This window comes from Oncorhynchus keta, chromosome 11, assembly GCF_023373465.1.
Source record: "Oncorhynchus keta strain PuntledgeMale-10-30-2019 chromosome 11, Oket_V2, whole genome shotgun sequence".
In the NCBI taxonomy this organism is placed as follows: Eukaryota; Metazoa; Chordata; class Actinopteri; order Salmoniformes; family Salmonidae; genus Oncorhynchus; species Oncorhynchus keta.
The window spans coordinates 15,786,572-15,808,729 of NC_068431.1; the positions used below are offsets into that span (position 1 = coordinate 15,786,572).

The 22,158-nt window shown below is 49.1% G+C and overlaps 1 protein-coding gene and 2 long non-coding RNA genes across 17 annotated transcripts in view; 2 read left to right on the forward strand and 1 right to left on the reverse strand.

Moving 5' to 3' along the window:
* LOC118390645 (rap guanine nucleotide exchange factor 6) overlaps positions 1-22,158 on the forward strand; it is a 185,173-nt gene that overhangs the window by 78,489 nt on the left and 84,526 nt on the right. The window lies entirely within an intron of this gene.
* Positions 32-2,063, forward strand: LOC127933092 (uncharacterized). Of its 5 annotated transcripts, none has more exons than XR_008147341.1 (5): positions 32-839; positions 921-1,136; positions 1,245-1,298; positions 1,353-1,411; positions 1,674-2,063. It is a non-coding gene; the product is annotated as an uncharacterized LOC127933092 (long non-coding RNA). The 5 variants fall into 5 exon arrangements; XR_008147343.1 differs by having other exon boundaries at positions 921-1,028; positions 1,137-1,298; XR_008147339.1 differs by having other exon boundaries at positions 1,218-1,411.
* Positions 12,631-15,711, reverse strand: LOC127933093 (uncharacterized). Of its 3 annotated transcripts, none has more exons than XR_008147345.1 (3): positions 15,386-15,711; positions 14,007-14,298; positions 12,631-13,630 (listed from the first exon to the last, which is right to left on the reverse strand). It is a non-coding gene; the product is annotated as an uncharacterized LOC127933093 (long non-coding RNA). The 3 variants fall into 3 exon arrangements; XR_008147346.1 differs by having other exon boundaries at positions 12,631-13,606; positions 14,007-14,322; XR_008147344.1 differs by having other exon boundaries at positions 14,007-14,322.

The window sequence follows — 22,158 nt, forward strand, 5'->3', positions numbered from 1 at the left end:
GGTGATGCCCTGTGCTGGGTGATGCCCTGTGCTGGGTGATGCCCTGTGCTGGGTGATGCCCTGTGCTGGGTGATGCACTGTGCTGGGTGATGCCCTGTGCTGGGTGATGCACTGTGCTGGGTGATGCCCTGTGCTGGGTGATGCCCTGTGCTGGGTGTGAACCCTGTGAAACCACTGTTTGTATCATTTGTTCATGCATGCTTTGCTGTAAATTCAAATGCATAATTTGGACTATATCTTATATGTATTACTTGAACATTCATATTTCACAATGGATTCTGCAATATTTGTACCGAGTGACAGGTTTGTGTGGTAGAACACAATGTATGAACGAGTAGTTTTCCCTGGTATGAATGATGAAATAACTGAATTCACAGCATGAAGGGGGAATGAGTGTGTATGGCTCGGTCACGGTGTTGGTTGGGCTGTGCTGGACAGGTGGGGTTTCCCCTTACTTGACTGTCAGATTGACTGTTTTGTCCACCTGAGCTGTGGGACAGATGGCTGGCTCTCTCCTGTGGTAGGCCCCCAAACAGGCACTGAGGAGTCCTGACAGACTGCCTGTGAAATCAATGTGTTGCCATGGGACCAGACATCTTGGTGTTCAGAGCTTCCAAGATGTTAGTCTGAATTATGGGATGTGAGGTGTCTTGATTAGTAGGGATGTAATGATTCACCGATACACATCGTCCCCGCGTTTATCGTCCCACGTTCTCAATAATTTACTGAAATTTGTTGGTCACACCAGCGTGGAACAGGTGACTTGACACACCAGCGAGGAAGAGATGACGTGACACACCAGCGAGGAAGAGGTGACGTGACACACCAGCATGGAAGAGGTGACGTGACACACCAGCGAGGAAGAGGTGACGTGACACACCAGCGAGGAAGAGGTGACGTGACACACCAGCGAGGAAGAGGTGACGTGACACACCAGCGAGGAAGAGGTGACGTGACACACCAGCGAGGAAGAGGTGACGTGACACACCAGCATGGAAGAGGTGACGTGACACACCAGCGAGGAAGAGGTGACGTGACACACCAGCGAGGAAGAGGTGACGTGACACACCAGCGAGGAAGAGATGACGTGACACACCAGCGAGGAAGAGATGACGTGACACACCAGCGAGGAAGAGGTGACGTGACACACCAGCGAGGAAGAGGTGACGTGACACACCAGCGAGGAAGAGGTGACGTGACACACCAGCGAGGAAGAGGTGACGTGACACACCAGCGAGGAAGAGGTGACGTGACACACCAGCGAGGAAGAGGTGACGTGACACACCAGCATGGAAGAGGTGACGTGACACACCAGCGTGGAAGAGGTGACGTGACACACCAGCGTGGAAGAGGTGACGTGACACACCAGCGAGGAAGAGGTGACGTGACACACCAGCGAGGAAGAGGTGACGTGACACACCAGCGAGGAAGAGATGACGTGACACACCAGCGAGGAAGAGATGACGTGACACACCAGTGACACACCAGCGTGGAAGAGGTGACGTGACACACCAGAAGAAGTGGAAGAGGTGACGTGACACACCAGCGTGGAAGAGGTGACGTGACACACCAGCGAGGAAGAGGTGACGTGACACACCAGCGAGGAAGAGGTGACGTGACACACCAGCGAGGAAGAGGTGACGTGACACACCAGCGAGGAAGAGATGGAAGAGGTGACACACCAGCGAGGAAGAGGTGACGTGACACACCAGCGAGGAAGAGGTGACGTGACACACCAGCGTGGAAGAGGTGACGTGACACACCAGCGAGGAAGAGGTGACGTGACACACCAGCGAGGAAGAGGTGACGTGACACACCAGCGAGGAAGAGGTGACGTGACACACCAGCGAGGAAGAGGTGACGTGACACACCAGCGAGGAAGAGGTGAGGTGACCTGACACACCAGCGAGGAAGAGGTGATGTGAGCGGGGACAACTGGCCCTAACTGGTTCTTCTCCAGCAGGTGTTCATTTAAAGAATGTTGCTCACCAAGCAAGAAGTTTTGTTGAATTTGGTTAACAAAAAATGTAGTGGCTTATTTGATTGAAAGTAAGTTGTGTAGTGCTTAGGTTGTTACGCGTGTACTGATAATTAAGACATCCAGGCAACTTTGATAAAAAACACTAAGTTGTGCCTGTTACTCACACATGTATCTGCCCTCACATGGTCCCACCTGATCTTGCCTCCTCCCGACTGCCATCTAGACTGAGTACCAGTCTCTTTGGATAACATTCCACTCCTTGTCATTGCCAAAGTGTGTCTTGGGCACCTGGCAATGGAGTAGAATAGCTGAAGAGACTGGTACCTAGTTTAACTGCCTTCCGTTCTTTAAGACATTTATTTTCACTGTTAGAGCGGCAACTTGAGGACCTGGTCGTTATAATGGATCATCTGTGGTCACACATGATAACTGAAATTTAGTTTTTTTTTCACAAGCCATATTTAAATTGTAATTGTGCCAAGGGGGGGTGGGGGGCACTGCATCATTCGTGGAGGACAACATGTTTACTGTTGCCTTGTTTCTAAATATAAATGTTAATAATAGTACTTACTAGCTCAAAACATTTTCAATCTGCAAAAATGACAAGTTAACCAGTGGGTGATTTTCAGGTAACAAAGTGAGGGGACAAAATGCATAAATTGATAGTGGGGTGGTAGATGCTCAGTCTGCTCAATGACTCAGGTACACACACACACACACACACACACTGAGGACCACTCAGCTTAGTGAAGTCATCTCGGACAGATCAAACTCCAATTAGCAGCAGATTTAAAATGGAAAATTAATGTGTTGGAGCGAAAACCTACAGGTTGGTAGCTCTCCAGGAACAGGGTTGGAGTGAAAACCTACAGGATGGTAGCTCTCCAGGAACAGGGTTGGAGTGAAAACCTACAGGATGGTAGCTCTCCAGGAACAGGGTTGGACAGCCCTAATCTAGCCTGTAATGTTTATTTCGGTTTACGTGCGACAAGTTCTGAGTGCAGTGATGTCAAGAACTGTTGATGTTATTAAGCGCATACCATCGCACTAGTGCGTGTATATCGGAGGGGTTGGGAAAATGCAGAAGACAAATCTCATATGGATTAATTAAGTATTTGTGATCTTATTCATTGCTTTGTTGATAAGAGAGAGGATAGGAAATGGAAAGGCTGCACTAGGCTACCTGCGGTTTGAGCGTTGGGTCAGTAACCGAGAGGTTGTTAGATCGAATCCTCTAGCTGACAAGGTAAAACATCTCTAGCTGACAAGGTAAAACATCTGTCGTTCTGCCCCTGAAATCAAATTAAATGTATTTATATAGCCCTTCGTACATCAGCTGATATCTCAAAGTGCTGTACAGAAATCCAGCCTAAAACCCCAAACAGCAAGCAATGCAGGTGTTGAAGCACGTTGGCTAGGAAAAACTCCCCAGAAAGGCCAAAAGCTAGGAAGAAACCTATAGAGGAACCAGGCTATGAGGGGTGGCCAGTCCTGTGTGGAGATTATAACAGAACGTGGCCTAGATGTTCAAATGTTCATAAATGACCAGCATTGTCAAATAATAGGTCTGGGACAGGTAGCACGTCTGGTGTACAGGTCAGGATTCCATAGCCACAGGCAGAACAGTTGAAACTGGAGCAGCAGCACGGCCAGGTGGACTGGGGATAGCAAGGAGTCATCATGCCAGGTAGTCCTGAGGCATGGTCCTAGGGCTCAGGTCCTCCGAGAGAGAGAAAAAGAGAGAGCATACATAAATTCACACAGGACACCAGATAAGACAGGAGAAGTACTCCAGATGTAACAAACTGACCCAGCCCCCCGACACAAACTACTGCAGCATAAATACAGGAGGCTGAGACGGGAGGGGTCAGGAGACACTGTGGCCCCATCCGATGATACCCCCAGCCAGGGCCAAACGGGAAGGATATAACCCCACCCACTTTGCCAAAGCACAGCCCCCACACCACGAGAGGGATATCTTCAACCACCAACTTACCATCCTGAGACAAGGCCGAGTATAGCCCACAAAGATCTCCGCCATGGCACAACCCAAGGGGCGGTGGCGCCAACCCAGACAGGAAGATCACATCAGTGACTCAACCCACTCAAGTGATGCACCCCTCCTAGGGAAGGCATGAAAGAGCACCAGTTTGCCAGTGACTCAGCCCCTGTAATAGGGTTAGAGGCAGAGAATCCCAGTGGAGAGAGGGGAAACGGCCAGGCAGAGACAGCAATGGCGATTCGTTGCTCCAGAGCCTTTCCGTTCACCTTCACACTCCTGGGCCAGACAACACTCAATCATAGGACCTTCCAAAGAGATGAGTCTTCAATAAAGAGTTAAAGGTTGAGACAGAGTCTGCGTCTCTCACATGGGTAGGCAGACCATTCCATAAAAATGGAGCTCTATAGGGGAAAGCCCTGCCTCCAGCTGTTTGCTTAGAAATTCTAGGGACAATTAGGAGGCCTGCGTCTTGTGATCGTATTGTACGTGTAGGTATGTACGGCACAACCAAATCAGAGAGACGGGTAGGAGCAAGCCCATGCAATGCTTTGTAGGTTAGCAGTAAAACCTTGAAATCAACCCTTGCCTTGACAGGAAGCCAGTGTAGGGAGGATAGCACTGGAGTAATATGATCACATTTTTTGGTTCTAGTCAGGATTCTAGCAGCCGTATTTAGCACTAACTGAAGTTTTAGTGCTTTATCCGGGTAGCCCGGAAAGTAGAGCATTGCAGTAGTCTAACCTAGAAGTAACAATAGCATGGATTAACAAGCAGCTCTGTTTTGTCTGAGTTTAAAAGTAGAAAGTTTGCAGCCATCTACTTCCCTATGTCTAAAACACAGGCTTCTGGTGAGGGCAATTTCATTGAAATGTACAGCTGTATGTCATCCGCATAGCAGTGAAAGTTAACATTGTTTTCGAATGACATCCCCAAGAGGTAAAATATATTGTGAAAACAATAGTGGTCCTAAAACGGATCTTTGAGGAACACCGAAATGTACAGTTGATTTGTCAGAGGACAAACCATTCACAGAGACAAACTGATATATTTCCGACCGATAAGATCTAAACCAGGCCAGAACTTGTCCGTGTAGACCAATTTGGGTTTCCAATCTCTCCAAAAGAATGTGGTGATCGATGGTATCAAAAGCAGCTCTAAGGTCTAGGAGCACGAGGACAGATGCAGCGCCTCGGTCTGATGCCATTAAAAGGTAATTTACCACCTTCACAAGTGCAGTCTCAGTGCTATGGTGGGGTCTAAAACCAGACTGAAGCATTTCGTATACATTGTTTGTCTTCAAGAAGGCAGTTAGTTGCTGCGCAACAGCCTTTTCTAAACTTTGAGAGGAATGGAAGATTCGATATAGGCCGATAGTTTAAAAAAATATTTTCTGCGTCAAGGTTTGGCTTTTTCAAGAGAGGCTTTAATACTGCCACTTTTTTTAGTGAGTTTTGTACACATCCGGTGGATAGAGAGCCGTTTATTATGTTCAACATAGGAGTGCCAAGCACAGGGAGCAACTCTTTCAGTAGTTTAGTTGGAATAGGGTCCAGTATGCAGCTTGAAGGTTTAGAGGCCATGATTATTTTCTTCATTGTGTCACGAGATATAGTACTAAAACACATGAGTGTCTCTTGATCCTAGGTCCTGGCAGACAACTGAGCTTTGAAGGAATACGCAGATTTAAAGAGGAGTCTGTAATTTGCTTTCTAATGATCATGATCTTTTCCTCAAAGAAGTTAATGAATTTATTACTGCTGAAGTGAAAGCCATCCTCACTTGGGGAATGCTGCTTTTTAGTTAGCTTTGCGACAGTATCAAAAATACATTTTGGATCGTTCTTATTTTCCTTAATTAAGTTGAATTAATAGGATGATCCAGCAGCAGTAAGGGCTCTTCGATACTGCACGGTACTGTCCAAGCTTGTCGGAAGACTTCCATTTTGGTGTGGCGCCATTTCCGTTCCAATTTTCTGGAGGCTTGCTTCAGAGCTCGGGTATTTTCTGTATACCAGGGAGCTAGTTTCTTATGGGAAATGTTTTAATTTTTTAGGGGTGCAACTGCATCTAGGGTATTTCGCAAGGTTAAATTGAGTTCCTCAGTTAGGTGGTTAACTGATTTTTGTCCTCTGATGTCCTTGGGTAGGCAGAGGGAGTCTGGAAGGGCATCAAGGAATCTTTGTGTTGTCTGTGAATTTATAGCACGACTTTTGATGCTCCCTAGTTGGGGTCTGAGCAGATTATTTGTTGCAATTGCAAACGTAATAAAATGGTGGTCCGATAGTCCAGGATTATGAGGAAAAACATTAAGATCCACAACATTTATTCCATGGGACAAAACTAGGTCCAGAGTATGACTGTGACAGTGAGTAGGTCCAGAGACATGTTGGACAAAACCCACTGAGTCGATGATGGCTCCGAAAGCCTTTTGGAGTGGGTCTGTGGACTTTTCCATGTGAATATTAAAGTCACCAAAAATTAGAATATTATCTGCTATGACTACAAGGTCCGATAGGAATTCAGGGAACTCAGTGAGAAACACTGTATATGGCCCAGGAGGCCTGTAAACAGTAGCTATGAAAAGTGATTGAGTAGGCTGCATAGATTTCATAACTTGAAGCTCAATAGACGAAAACGTCATTTTCTTTTTTTGTAAATTTAAATTTGCTATCGTAAATGTTAGCAACACCTCCGCTTTTGTGAGATGCACGGGAAATATGGTCACTAGTGTAACCAGGAGTTGAGGCCTCTTAACACAGTAAAATCATCAGGCTTAAGCCATGTTTCAGTCAAGCCAATCACATCAAGATTATGATCAGTGATTAGTTCATTGACTATAATTGCCTTTGAAGTAAGGGATCTAACATTAAGTAGCCCTATTTTGAGATGTGAAGTATCACAATCTCTTTCAATAATGACAGGAATGGAGGAGGTCTTTATCCTTGTGAGATTGCTAAGGCGAACTCCGCAATGTTTAGTTTTGCCCAACCCAGGTCGAGGCACAGACACGGTCTCAATGGGGATAGCTGAGCTGACTACACTGACTGTGCTAGTGGCAGACCCCACTAAGCTGGCAGGCTGGCTAACAGCCTGCTGCCTGGCCTGCACCCTATTTCATTGTGGAACTAGAGGAGTTAGAGCCCTGTCTATGTTGGTAGATAAGATGAGAGCACCACTCCAGCTAGGATGGAGTCTGTCACTCCTCAGCAGGCCAGGCTTGGTCCTGTTTGTGGGTAAGTCCCAGAAAGAGGGCAAATTATCTACAAATTCTATCTTTTGGGAGGGGCAGAAAACACAGTTTTCAACCAGCGATTGAGTTGTGAGACTCTGCTGTAGAGCTCATCACTCCCCCTAACTGGGAGGGTGCCAGAGACAATTACTCGATCCCGACACTAGCTGATTTACATGCTGAAGCTTGGTGACCTCTGACTGTTTCATCCTAACATCGTTGGTGCCGACGTGGATAACAATATCTCTATACTCTCTACACTCGCCAGTTTTAGCTCTAGCCAGCGCCATCTTCAGATTAGCCTTAACGTCGGTAGCCCTGCCCCCAGGTAAACAGTATATGATCGCTGGATGATTCGTTTTAAGTCTAAGACTGCGGGTAATGGAGTCTCCAATGACTAGGGTTTTCAATTTGTCAGAGCTAATGGTGGGAAGCTTCGGCGTCTCAGACCCCATAATGGGAGGAGTAGAGACGAGAAGGCTTGGTCTCAGACTCTGACTCCGCTGCTTATTGGGGAAAACCGGTTGAAAGTTTGTCGACTGAATGAATTAGCGTCACCGGTTGAGCATTCCTACAGCATTTCCCTCCAGAAACCATGAGAAAGTTGTCCGGCTGCGGGGACCGTGCGGGGGGATTTATACTAACGTTACTATCTGTACTTACTGGTGGCACAGATGCTGTTTCATCATTTCCTACACTGAAATTACCCTTGACTAACGATTGCGTCTGAAGCTGGGCTTGCAACACAGCTATCCTCGCCATAAGGCGATCATTCTCCTGAATATTATGAGTACAGTGACTGCAATTAGAAGGCACCATGTTAATGTTAATACTTAGCTTCGGCTGGTGGAGGTCCTGACGAACCATGTCCAGATAAAGTGTCCGTAGTGAAAAAGTTGAATGAAAAAAAGTTGAGTGAGGGGAAAAACTAAAAATATAAACGGTAATTAAAAAGTAAAAAAAATGTAAAGTTGTCAGGTAGCCAAGTAAGGTTCACCATAAAAAACCAAGGCAGCTAGTCCACTGTTCCTAGGCCGTCATTGTAAATAAGAATTTGCTCTTAACTGACTTGCCTAGTTAAATAAAGATACAAATAAAAATTGCCCTACTCTGACACTTCTATGATTGGAGACAAAACCTCTTCATCCATAGTTGAGCGATGTGTAGTCCTGTGTATAATCCTCTGTATGAGAGCACCATGAGATGAGAAGCAGCCTGTTTGAAGACGGATCTAGTGACAATTGTTTGCCGCCCGTCGGTGATGAGCAGACCTCTGAAATGTTGAGGTTTCCCTGGAAGCCCATCAGCTCAAGTACCAGACTGACTGAAGCTACAGTATGGTCAGAAATAGCGTTGTCATCATAACTGGTGTTGTGCCGAGCTAATCCTATTAATTTGTGTCTACTTTTTGAAGAGAGCATCTCTGACACTCACTTGTTGGCCGTCCAGACTATTTACTCCCATCTCTTTGAAGAGAGCATCTCTGACGCTCACTTGTTGGCCGTCCAGACTATTTACTCCCATCTCTTTGAAGAGAGCATCTCTGACACTCACTTGTTGGCCGTCCAGACTATTTACTCCCATCTCTTTGAAGAGAGCATCTCTGACGCTCACTTGTTGGCCGTCCAGACTATTTACTCCCATCTCTTTGAAGAGAGCATCTCTGACGCTCACTTGTTGGCCGTCCAGACTATTTACTCCCATCTCTTTGAAGAGAGCATCTCTGACGCTCACTTGTTGGCCGTCCAGACTATTTACTCCCATCTCTTTGAAGAGAGCATCACTGACGCTCACTTGTTGGCCGTCCAGACTATTTACTCCCATCTCTTTGAAGAGAGCATCTCTGACGCTCACTTGTTGGCCGTCCAGACTATTTACTCCCATCTCTTTGATGTACAATTATATGGCTTGGAATGTTTTATGTTCTGCCTTTTTGGTTTTCATCTTAATAAGAGATTCACTGCCAGTATTAATCTACCGAAGTCCTCATCAGTTATGTTTGTGGACAGAGCTGGACTTCAGGACTATTGACTGCTGAACAACTCATGAGTTGGTGTTGAATATTGATGTTGAGAACCATGCCTTAACCTGTTGATCCTACCCCTTACCTTTTCCGAACATTCTGTTAAAAATCGCGCAACATTTCAGCGCCCTGCTACTCATGCCAGGAATATAGTATATGCATATGATTAGTATGTGTGGATAGAAAACACTCAGACGTTTCTAAAACTGGTTAAATCACGGCTGTGACTATAACAGAACGTGCGTTTCATCGAAAAGCGCAGGAAAATCTGATCACTGAAAACTGGAAAATATATCAATGCGCCACTTGAATGTATTGTTGAATAGAAACCACATTACCTGGAGCCGAGGTTGCAATACCTACAGCTTCCACACGATGTCAACAGTCTTGTCATTTGCCTAGGATTTCTTTCTTGGTCAAACGAACAAGAGACAGCCCATTTCTTCCGGTCTCCAACAGGATATTTTGGTTGAGATTTACCCGGACATTATTTCAAGACGTAGAGCTATAGAATATACATCGCCCCGTGATCAATTTGATCGATTATTAACGTTTACTAATACCTAAAGTTGCATTACAAAAGTATTTCGAAGTGTTTTGTGAAAGTTTATCGTCAACTTTTTTTATTTTAAAAAATGACGTTGCGTTATAAAACGCTGTTTTTTTCCTTGATCACACAGTCTTCATAGATCGATATCTAGGCTATATATGGACCGATTTTAATCGAAAAAAAGACCCAATAGTGATGTTTATGGGACATCTAGGAGTGCCAACAAAGAAGATCGTCAAAGGTAATGAATGTTTTATATTTTATTTCTGCATTTTGTGTAGCGCCGACTATGCTAATTATTTTGTTTACATCCCCTGCGGGTCTTTAGGGGTGTTGCATGCTGTCAGATAATAGCTTCTCATGCTTTCGCTGAAAAGCATTTTAAAAATCTGACTTGTTGGCTGGATTCACAACGAGTGTAGCTTTAATTCAGTACCCTGCACGTGTGTTTTAATGAACGTTTGAGTTTTAACGAGTGCTATTAGCATTTAGCGTAGCGCATTTAGCGTAGCGCATTTGCATTTCCATATATATATATGTCTAGATGGGACGCCTGCGTGTCGGGTGGAGGTAAGAGGTTAATGAATATTCAAACATTTTGGAATAAGATTAACAAGGGGGCGTCTCTGATTCACCTGGAACGGAAGCTTGGCAACAGATGACAGAATTCTAAATATTCCACTACTCTCCCTGTCTGGAACCCTATGAACCTCCCTGGAGCCGGTCTCCTCCCTTTGTGTCACTGAATTCCTGGTTCTGACTGGCTCTGACTTTAGTTGTTTTGATGGGCCTGAGAGAGACCAAAGTCACTGGTAGTACACTATATAGGGAATAGGGTGTCATTTGGGATGTACATTTGTCTAAGTGAACTTCCAGGCAGGGTTCTTAATGGAACCCAGAGCACAGAGTTTTTAGAATCCAACCATTCTCCCCTGTTGACTGCTCTGGTCTGGGATCAGGACAGGTGTCAAGGGTTTGCTAACTTTAAGGCTTGTTGCCTTCTGTTCTGCCGTGTTGATTTTTATTAGCTCGCTGGCCACCGTCTTTCCTTCCCTCAGGGGAGAGTGCTTCCCTGCTCAAGTGCAGGGCGCTTAGTCTTGCTACATCGGCAATCAATGGGGTTGGAGAACTTTGGCATAATCAGTGTGGATTGATTACCTTTTAATAGTAATGTAGGCAGAGGGGAGAAAAAGCTGCAGTGAAATGGATCCAGGGACAGGGCAGTCAGGCAGGGGAAGGTTGTGCTGTTGACAGGCTCTGCTAGTGGGGTAACTGTCTCTCGGCCCAGCCTCTAGTTCTCACTAGATATGGAGCTTCACATCCAAGCATCTTTTATCATCAGGATGAGTCAGATTTGAAGCATTTTATCATATCCAAAGTATTATTTGAATGTGTACTAGGTGGCAAAAGATGAGGGGGGGGAAATATTGGCAATCAACATGTGAAAAATCAATTCATATCTTTGTTGCTGTGATGCATTGGCCTTGGAAGATTGTTAAATACTAGTTTGGTATAACAGTAATGGGGCTCTAATTCTTCATTTTAGATAACATTGTAGTTCATTGTGAAGCTGCAATGGGTAAAATATAGGCCTAATTCACACATTTGATTACGTTCACATTTTTTTCTTGTCATTTGGTACTACTGGATGTGCACACAAGGGGCGCTATTTCTAAAATCTCACTCACAAATAACTCAACCGGGTTCTTGGTCCAGGAGGGGATTGAATGTCTCTGCTGTAACCAAGAAGCTTGATCTTGACATCAAGCCACTTAGCGAGCAAGTTAGCAAACCAAATGAATAGCTGGAGCCCTTAGCTGGATATAATTTATCTGACACATCTTAGATTTCCTACAGTTATGCTTAACTTATAGTTATAAGAACGAAACGGTATTGAAATCATACCATCTGTGTATTTCGAAATACCCTGGTATATCGCCCAAAACTACTACCTTTCTACTGACCTACCTCCCTCCTTCCCCTCCCTACCTACAGTGCCTTCAGACAGAATTCACACCCCTTGACTTATTCCACATTTTGTTAAAGTGGAATAAAAAATTTTTTTTTTTAGAATAAGGCTGTAATGTAACATAATGTAGAAAGAGGGAAAGGGTCTGAATACTAAATGCACTGTAAGTCGAAACTGTAGGTCACTCAGGAACATCCACTGTCTTCTTGGTAAGCAACTCTAGTGTAGATGTGGCCTTGTGTTTTAGGTTATTGTCCTGCTGCAAAGGGAATTAATCTCCCAGTGTCTGGTGGAAAGTAGGGTTGAAAGGCGGGAACACTGTTACCAAGATTTACTGCCCAAAACCACTCCCTTTTCCCAGGATAAATAACTGCGAGGATCCGGTAAATTATAATAAATTATTCATATGAACAGCATGACTTGAAATGGAACTGTTACATTTTATGCAATTTCGAAATCTATCTTCTCTATGCTTTCTGCTTGATCATTCATCAACGCGCAGGGTGGTGACATGCAGCTAATTTCAGTATGGAGCGCATTTCACAATGCATGTAGACCTATCATCTACCTCAGGGTAACATTTTTTTCTTATGACATGTAGGTCCTGTATTTGCTGCAGCATAGCCTATGCTACAGTAATATGAGTGCCAAATGTCGGATTTATGTCTTCATCTGACTTTTGGGGGTCACCTTTTTTTTAATAAAACGTTTTTTGTTTTAATTCAGATGCAGAGTTTTAAAATTAATATTGTGCACTGATTTAATGCAACGTGTGAGCACCCTCTCGCAGTCTTTCTCAATCTCATTCAAATTGCATCCAAAATAGATCATCCTGTTCTACTGACTACCTACTGACCTAGCTCCCTACCTACCTACCGACCTAGCTCCCGACCGACCTAGCTCCCGACCGACCTAGCTCCCGACCGACCTAGCTCCCGACCGACCTAGCTCCGACCGACCTAGCTCCGACCGACCTAGCTCCGACCGACCTAGCTCCCGACCGACCTCCCGACCTGGCTCCCTACCGACCTCCCGACCTAGCTCCCGACCTAGCTCCCTATCTACCTACTGACCTAGCTCCCTATCTACCTACTGACCTAGCTCCCTATCTACCTACTGACCTAGCTCCCTACCTACCCACTGACCTAGCTCCCTACCTACCTACTGACCTAGCTCCCTCCCGACCTAGCTCCCTACTGACCTAGCTCCCTATCTACCTACTGACCTAGCTCCCTACCTACCTAGCTCCCTACTGACCTAGCTCCCTACTGACCTAGCTCCCTATCTACCTACTGACCTAGCTCCCTATCTACCTACTGACCTAGCTCCCTATCTACCTACTGACCTAGCTCCCTATCTACCTACTGACCTAGCTCCCTATCTACCTACTGACCTAGCTCCCTATCTACCTACTGACCTAGCTCCCTATCTACCTACTGACCTAGCTCCCTACCTACCCACTGACCTAGCTCCCTACCTACCTACTGACCTAGCTCCCTCCCGACCTAGCTCCCTACTGACCTAGCTCCCTATCTACCTACTGACCTAGCTCCCTATCTACCTACTGACCTAGCTCCCTATCTACCTACTGACCTAGCTCCCTATCTACCTACTGACCTAGCTCCCTATCTACCTACTGACCTAGCTCCCTATCTACCTACTGACCTAGCTCCCTATCTACCTACTGACCTAGCTCCCTATCTACCTACTGACCTAGCTCCCTACCTACCCACTGACCTAGCTCCCTACCTACCTACTGACCTAGCTCCCTCCCGACCTAGCTCCCTACTGACCTTGCTCCCTATCTACCTACTGACCTTGCTCCCTATCTACCTACTGACCTTGCTCCCTATCTACCTACTGACCTTGCTCCCTATCTACCTACTGACCTAGCTCCCTATCTACCTACTGACCTAGCTCCCTATCTACCTACTGACCTAGCTCCCTATCTACCTACTGACCTAGCTCCCTATCTACCTACTGACCTAGCTCCCTATCTACCTACTGACCTAGCTCCCTATCTACCTACTGACCTAGCTCCCTATCTACCTACTGACCTAGCTCCCTATCTACCTTCTGACCTAGCTCCCTACCTACCCACTGACCTAGCTCCCTACCTACCTAGCTCCCTACTGACCTAGCTCCCTATCTACCTACTGACCTAGCTCCCTACCTACCTAGCTCCCTACTGACCTAGCTCCCTACCTACCTACTGACCTAGCTCCCTATCTACCTACTGACCTAGCTCCCTACCTACCTACTGACCTTGCTCCCTATCTACCTACTGACCTTGCTCCCTATCTACCTACTGACCTTGCTCCCTATCTACCTACTGACCTTGCTCCCTATCTACCTACTGACCTTGCTCCCTATCTACCTACTGACCTTGCTCCCTATCTACCTACTGACCTTGCTCCCTATCTACCTACTGACCTTGCTCCCTATCTACCTACTGACCTTGCTCCCTATCTACCTACTGACCTTGCTCCCTATCTACCTACTGACCTTGCTCCCTATCTACCTACTGACCTTGCTCCCTATCTACCTACTGACCTTGCTCCCTATCTACCTACTGACCTAGCTCCCTATCTACCTACTGACCTAGCTCCCTATCTACCTACTGACCTAGCTCCCTATCTACCTACTGACCTAGCTCCCTATCTACCTACTGACCTAGCTCCTATCTACCTACTGACCTAGCTCCCTATCTACCTACTGACCTAGCTCCCTATCTACCTACTGACCTAGCTCCCTATCTACCTACTGACCTAGCTCCCTATCTACCTACTGACCTAGCTCCCTACCTACCCACTGACCTAGCTCCCTACCTACCTACTGACCTAGCTCCCTCCCGACCTAGCTCCCTATCTACCTACTGACCTAGCTCCCTATCTACCTACTGACCTAGCTCCCTATCTACCTACTGACCTAGCTCCCTATCTACCTACTGACCTAGCTCCCTATCTACCTACTGACCTAGCTCCCTATCTACCTACTGACCTAGCTCCCTACCTACCCACTGACCTAGCTCCCTACCTACCCACTGACCTAGCTCCCTACCTACCTACTGACCTAGCTCCCTCCCGACCTAGCTCCCTACTGACCTACTGACCTAGCTCCCTATCTACCTACTGACCTAGCTCCCTATCTACCTACTGACCTAGCTCCCTATCTACCTACTGACCTAGCTCCCTATCTACCTACTGACCTAGCTCCCTATCTACCTACCGACCTAGCTCCCTATCTACCTACTGACCTAGCTCCCTATCTACCTACTGACCTAGCTCCTACCTACCTACTGACCTAGCTCCTACCTACCTACTGACCTAGCTCCCTACTGACCCTGCCTACTGACTGCTCCCTACTGACCTAGCTCCCTATCTACCTACTGACCTACTGACCTAGCTCCCTATCTACCTACTGACCTAGCTCCCTATCTACCTACTGACCTAGCTCCCTATCTACCTACTGACCTAGCTCCCTATCTACCTACTGACCTAGCTCCCTATCTACCTACTGACCTAGCTCCCTATCTACCTACTGACCTAGCTCCCTATCTACCTACTGACCTAGCTCCCTATCTACCTACTGACCTAGCTCCCTATCTACCTACTGACCTGCTCCCTATCTACCTACTGACCTTGCTCCCTATCTACCTACTGACCTTGCTCCCTATCTACCTACTGACCTTGCTCCCTATCTACCTACTGACCTTGCTCCCTATCTACCTACTGACCTTGCTCCCTATCTACCTACTGACCTTGCTCCCTATCTACCTACTGACCTTGCTCCCTATCTACCTACTGACCTAGCTCCCTATCTACCTACTGACCTAGCTCCCTATCTACCTACTGACCTAGCTCCCTATCTACCTACTGACCTAGCTCCCTATCTACCTACTGACCTAGCTCCCTATCTACCTACTGACCTAGCTCCCTATCTACCTACTGACCTAGCTCCCTATCTACCTACTGACCTAGCTCCCTGATGACCTACCTACTGACCTAGCTCCCTATCTACCTACTGACCTTGCTCCTATCCTACCTACTGACCTTGCTCCCTATCTACCTACTGACCTAGCTCCCTATCTTCTGCCTACTGACCTAGCTCCCTATCTACCTACTGACCTTGCTCCCTATCTGCCTACTGACCTTGCTCCCTATCTGCCTACTGACCTTGCTCCTATCTACCTACTGACCTTGCTCCCTATCTACCTACTGACCTTGCTCCCTATCTGCCTACTGACCTAGCTCCCTATCTACCTACTGACCTAGCTCCCTGAGCCCTACCTACCTACTGACCTAGCTCCCTATCTACCTACTGACCTAGCTCCTATCTACCTACTGACCTAGCTCCCTATCTACCTACCGACCTAGCTCCCTATCTACCTAGCTCCCTATCTACCTACTGACCTAGCTCCCTATCTACCTACTGACCTACTGACCTAGCTCCCTGCCTACCTACTGACCTAGCTCCCTTCCTACCTACTGACCTAGCTCCCTTCCTACCTACTGACCTAGCTCCCTACCTACCTACTGACCTAGCTCCCTATCTACCGACTGACCTAGCTCCCTATCTACCGACTGACCTAGCTCCCTATCTACCGACTGACCGAGCTCCCTATCTACCTACTGACCGAGCTCCCTATCTACCTACTGACCTAGCTCCCTATCTACCTACTGACCTAGCTCCCTATCTACCTACTGACCTAGCTCCTATCTACCTACTGACCTAGCTCCCTATCTACCTACTGACCTAGCTCCCTATCTACCTACTGACCTAGCTCCCTATCTACCTACTGACCTAGCTCCCTATCTACCTACTGACCTAGCTCCCTATCTACCTACTGACCTAGCTCCCTATCTACCTACTGACCTAGCTCCCTATCTACCTACTGACCTAGCTCCCTATCTACCTACTGACCTAGCTCCCTATCTACCTACTGACCTAGCTCCCTATCTACCTACTGACCTAGCTCCCTATCTACCTACTGACCTAGCTCCCTATCTACCTACTGACCTAGCTCCCTATCTACCTACTGACCTAGCTCCCTATCTACCTACTGACCTAGCTCCCTATCTACCTACTGACCTAGCTCCTATCTGCCTACTGACCTAGCTCCCTATCTGCCTACTGACCTAGCTCCTATCTACCTACTGACCTAGCTCCCTATCTACCTACTGACCTGGCTCCCTATCTACCTACTGACCTAGCTCCCTATCTACCTACTGACCTAGCTCCCTATCTATCCTACTGACCTAGCTCCCTATCTACCTACTGACCTAGCTCCCTATCTACCTACTGACCTAGCTCCCTATCTACCTACTGACCTAGCTCCCTATCTACCTACTGACCTAGCTCTGCCTACTCTATCTACCTACTGACCTGGCTCCTATCTACCTACTGACCTGGCTCTATCTGCCCTACTGACCTAGCTCCCTATCTACCTACTGACCTAGCTCCCTATCTACCTACTGACCTAGCTCCCTATCTACCTACTGACCTAGCTCCCTATCTACCTACTGACCTAGCTCCCTATCTACCTACTGACCTAGCTCCCCATCTACCTACTGACCTAGCTCCCCATCTACCTACTGACCTAGCTCCCCATCTACCTACTGACCTAGCTCCCTATCTACCTACTGACCTAGCTCCCTATCGACCTACTGACCTAGCTCCCTATCGACCTCGCTCCCTACTGACCTACTGACCGAGCTCCCGACTGACCGAGCTCCCGACTGACCGAGCTCCCGACTGACCGAGCTCCCGACTGACCGAGCTCCCGACTGACCGAGCTCCCACTGACCAAGTTCCCTACTGACCTCGCTCCTGATCTACCTACTGACCTCGCTCCCTATCAACCTACTGACCTAGCTCCCTTCCTCCCCACTGACCTATCTCCCTTCCTCCCCACTGACCTTGCTCCCTTCCTCCCCACTGACCTTGCTCCCTTCCTCCCCACTGACCTAGCTCCCTTCCTCCCCACTGACCTAGCTCCCTACCTACCTACTGACCTAGCTCCCTACCTCCCCACTGACCTAGCTCCCCACTGACCTAGCTCCCTACCTACCTACTGACCTAGCTCCCTACCGACCTAGCTCCCTACCTTCCTTCTGACCTAGCTCCCTATCTTCCTACTGACCTAGCTCCCTACCAACCTAGCTCCCTACCTACCTTCTGACCTAGCTCCCTATCTTCCTACTGACCTAGCTCCCTACCGACCTTGCTCCCTACCTACCTACTGACCTAGCTCCCTTCTGACCGAGCTCCCTACTGACCTAGCTCCCCACTGACCTACCTCCCTCCCGACCTAGCTCCCTACCTACCTACTGACCTAGCTCCCTACCTAACTACTGACCTAGCTCCCTACCTACCTACTGACCTAGCTCCCTACTGACCGAGCTCCCTATCTACCTACTGACCTAGCTCCCTACCTACCTACTGACCTAGCTCCCTACTGACCGAGCTCCCTACCTACCTACTGACCTAGCTCCCTATCTACCTACTGACCTAGCTCCCTACCTACCTCCTGACCTAGCTCCCTACTGACCTAGCTCCCTACTGACCGAGCTCCCTACTGACCTAGCTCCCTACTGACTGAGCTCCCTACCTACCTACTGACCTAGCTCCCTACCTACCTACTGACCTAGCTCCCTACCTACCTACTGACCAAGCTCCCTACTGACCTAGCTCCCTACCTACCTACTGACCAAGCTCCCTACTGACCGAGCTCCCTACCTACCTACTGACCTAGCTCCCTACTGACCTAGCTCCCTACTGACCGAGCTCCCTACTGACCTAGCTCCCTACTGACCGAGCTCCCTACCTACCTACTGACCTAGCTCCCTACCTACCTACTGACCTAGCTCCCTACCTACCTACTGACCAAGCTCCCTACTGACCGAGCTCCCTACCTACCTATTGACCTAGCTCCCTATCTACCTACTGACCTAGCTCCCTACCTACCTACTGACCTAGCTCCCTACTTACCTACTTACCGAGCTCCCTACCTACCTACTGACCGAGCTCCCTACCTACCTACTGACCTAGCTCCCTACTGACCTAGCTCCCTATCTACCTACTGACCTAGCTCCCTATCTACCTACTGACCTAGCTCCCTATCTACCTACTGACCTAGCTCCCTATCTACCTACTGACCTAGCTCCCTATCTACCTACTGACCTAGCTCCCTATCTACCTACTGACCTAGCTCCCTATCTACCTACTGACCTAGCTCCCTACCTCCCCACTGACCTAGCTCCCTATCTACCTACTGACCTAGCTCCCTACCTCCCCACTGACCAAGTTCCCTACTGACCTCGCTCCCTATCAACCTACTGACCTAGCTCCCTTCCTCCCCACTGACCAAGTTCCCTACTGACCTCGCTCCCTATCAACCTACTGACCTAGCTCCCTACCTCCCCACTGACCAAGTTCCCTACTGACCTCGCTCCCTATCAACCTACTGACCTAGCTCCCTTCCTCCCCACTGACCTAGCTCCCTTCCTCCCCACTGACCTAGCTCCCTACCTACCTACTGACCTAGCTCCCTACCTCCCCACTGACCTAGCTCCCCACTGACCTAGCACCCTACCTACCTACTGACCTAGCTCCCTACCGACCTAGCTCCCTATCTACCTACTGACCTAGCTCCCTACCGACCTAGCTCCCTACCTCCCCACTGACCTAGCTCCCCACTGACCTAGCTCCCTACCTACCTACTGACCGAGCTCCCTACCTACCTTCTGACCTAGCTCCCTATCTTCCTACTGACCTAGCTCCCTACCCCCCCCACTGACCTACCTCCCTACCGACCTTGCTCCCTACCTACCTACTGACCTAGCTCCCTTCTGACCGAGCTCCCTACTGACCTACTGACCTAGCTCCCCACTGACCTACCTCCCTCCCAACCTAGCTCCCTACCTACCTACTGACCTAGCTCCCTACCTACCTACTGACCTAGCTCCCTACTGACCGAGCTCCCTACCTACCTACTGACCTAGCTCCCTATCTACCTACTGACCTAGCTCCCTACCTACCTACTGACCTAGCTCCCTACTGACCTAGCTCCCTACCTACCTACTGACCGAGCTCCCTACCTACCTTCTGACCTAGCTCCCTATCTTCCTACTGACCTAGCTCCCTACCCCCCCCCCACTGACCTACCTCCCTACCGACCTTGCTCCCTACCTACCTACTGACCTAGCTCCCTTCTGACCGGGCTCCTACTGACCTACTGACCTAGCTCCCCACTGACCTACCTCCTCCCAACCTAGCTCCTGCCTGCCTACTGACCTGGCTCCTGCCTGCCTACTGACCTGGCTCCTACTGACCGGGCTCCTGCCTGCCTACTGACCTGGCTCTAGTCTGCCTATTTACCTACTGACCTGACCTGCCTACTGACTAGCTGGCTCCCTGCTGACCGGGCTCCTGCCTGCCTACTGACCGGGCTCCTGCCTGCCTACTGACTTAGGCTCCTGCCTGACCTGCTGACCTGGCTCCTACCTGCCTACTGACCTAGCTCCCTACCTACCTACTGACCTAGCTGGCTCCCCTACCTACCTACTGACCTAGCTCCTACCTACCTACTGACCTAGCTCCTACCTACCTACTGACCTAGCTCCCTACCTACCTACTGACCTAGCTCCCTACCTACCTACTGACCTAGCTCCTACCTGCCTACTGACCTAGCTCCTACCTGCCTACTGACCTAGCTCCTACCTGACCTACTGACCTAGCTCCTACCTACCTACTGACCTAGCTCCCCACCTGACCTGACTGACCTGCTGACCCTCACTGACCTAGCTCCCCTGACCCTGACCTAGCTCCCCCTGACCTACCTCCCTCCCGACCTAGCTCCCTACCTACCTACTGACCTAGCTCCTACCTACCTACTGACCTGAGCTCCCTACCTACCTACTGACCTAGCTCCTATCTACCTACTGACCTAGCTCTCTACCTACCTACTGACCTAGCTCTCTACCTACCTACTGACCTAGCTCCTACCTACCTACTGACCTAGCTCCTACCTACCTACTGACCTAGCTCCTACTGACCTACTGACCTAGCTCCCCACTGACCTACTGACCTGGCTAGCTGACCTACTGACCTCCCTGACCTCCCCGACCTAGCTCCTACCTACCTACTGACCTAACTCCCTACCTACCTACTGACCGAGCTCCCTACCTACCTACTGACCTGGCTCCTATCTACCTACTGACCTAGCTCCTGCCTGCCTGACCTACCTACTGACCTAGCTCCCTACCTACCTACTGACCGAGCTCCTACCTACCTACTGACCGGGCTCCCTACCTACCTACTGACCGGGCTCCCCTACCTACCTACTGACCGGGCTCCTACCTGCCTACTGACCGGCTCCTACCTACCTACTGACCGAGCTCCTACCTGCCTACTGACCTAGCTCCTACCTGCCTACTGACCTGGCTCCCTGCCTACCTACTGACCTGGCTCCTACCTGCCTACTGACCTGGCTCCTGCCTGCCTACTGACCTAGCTCCTACCTGCCTGCTGACCTGGCTCCTGACCTACCTACTGACCTAGCTCCTACTGACCTAGCTCCCTACTGACCTAGCTGACCCCTACTGACCTAGCTCCCTACTGACCTAGCTCCCTACTGACCTAGCTCCTACTGACCTAGCTCCTACCTACCTACTGACCTAGCTCCTACCTACCTACTGACCTAGCTCCTACCTGCCTACTGACCTAGCTCCTACCTACCTACTGACCAAGCTCCTACTGACCGAGCTCCTATCGACCTACTGACCTAGCTCCTACCTACCTACTGACCTAGCTCCTACTAACCGAGCTCCTACTGACCTAGCTCCTATCTACCTACTGACCTAGCTCCTGCCTGCCTACTGACCTAGCTCCCTACCTACCTACTGACCTAGCTCCTGCCTATCTACTGACCTGGCTCCTACCTACCTACTGACCTAGCTCCTTCTGACCGGGCTCCCTACTGACCTACTGACCTAGCTCCCCACTGACCTACTGACCTAGCTCCCCACTGACCTACCTCCCTCCCGACCTAGCTCCCTACCTCCCTCCCGACCTAGCTCCCTACCTACCTACTGACCTAGCTCCCTACCTACCTACTGACCTAGCTCCCTACCTGCCTACTGACCGGGCTCCTACTGACCGAGCTCCTACCTGCCTACTGACCTAGCTCCTACTGACCGAGCTCCTACCTACCTACTGACCGGGCTCCTACCTGCCTACTGACCGAGCTCCTACCTGCCTACTGACCGGGCTCCCTACCTACCTACTGACCTAGCTCCTACCTACCGACTGACCTAGCTCCCTACTGACCGAGCTCCCTACCTACCTACTGACCTAGCTCCCTACTGACCTAGCTCCCTACCTACCTACTGACCGAGCTCCCTAC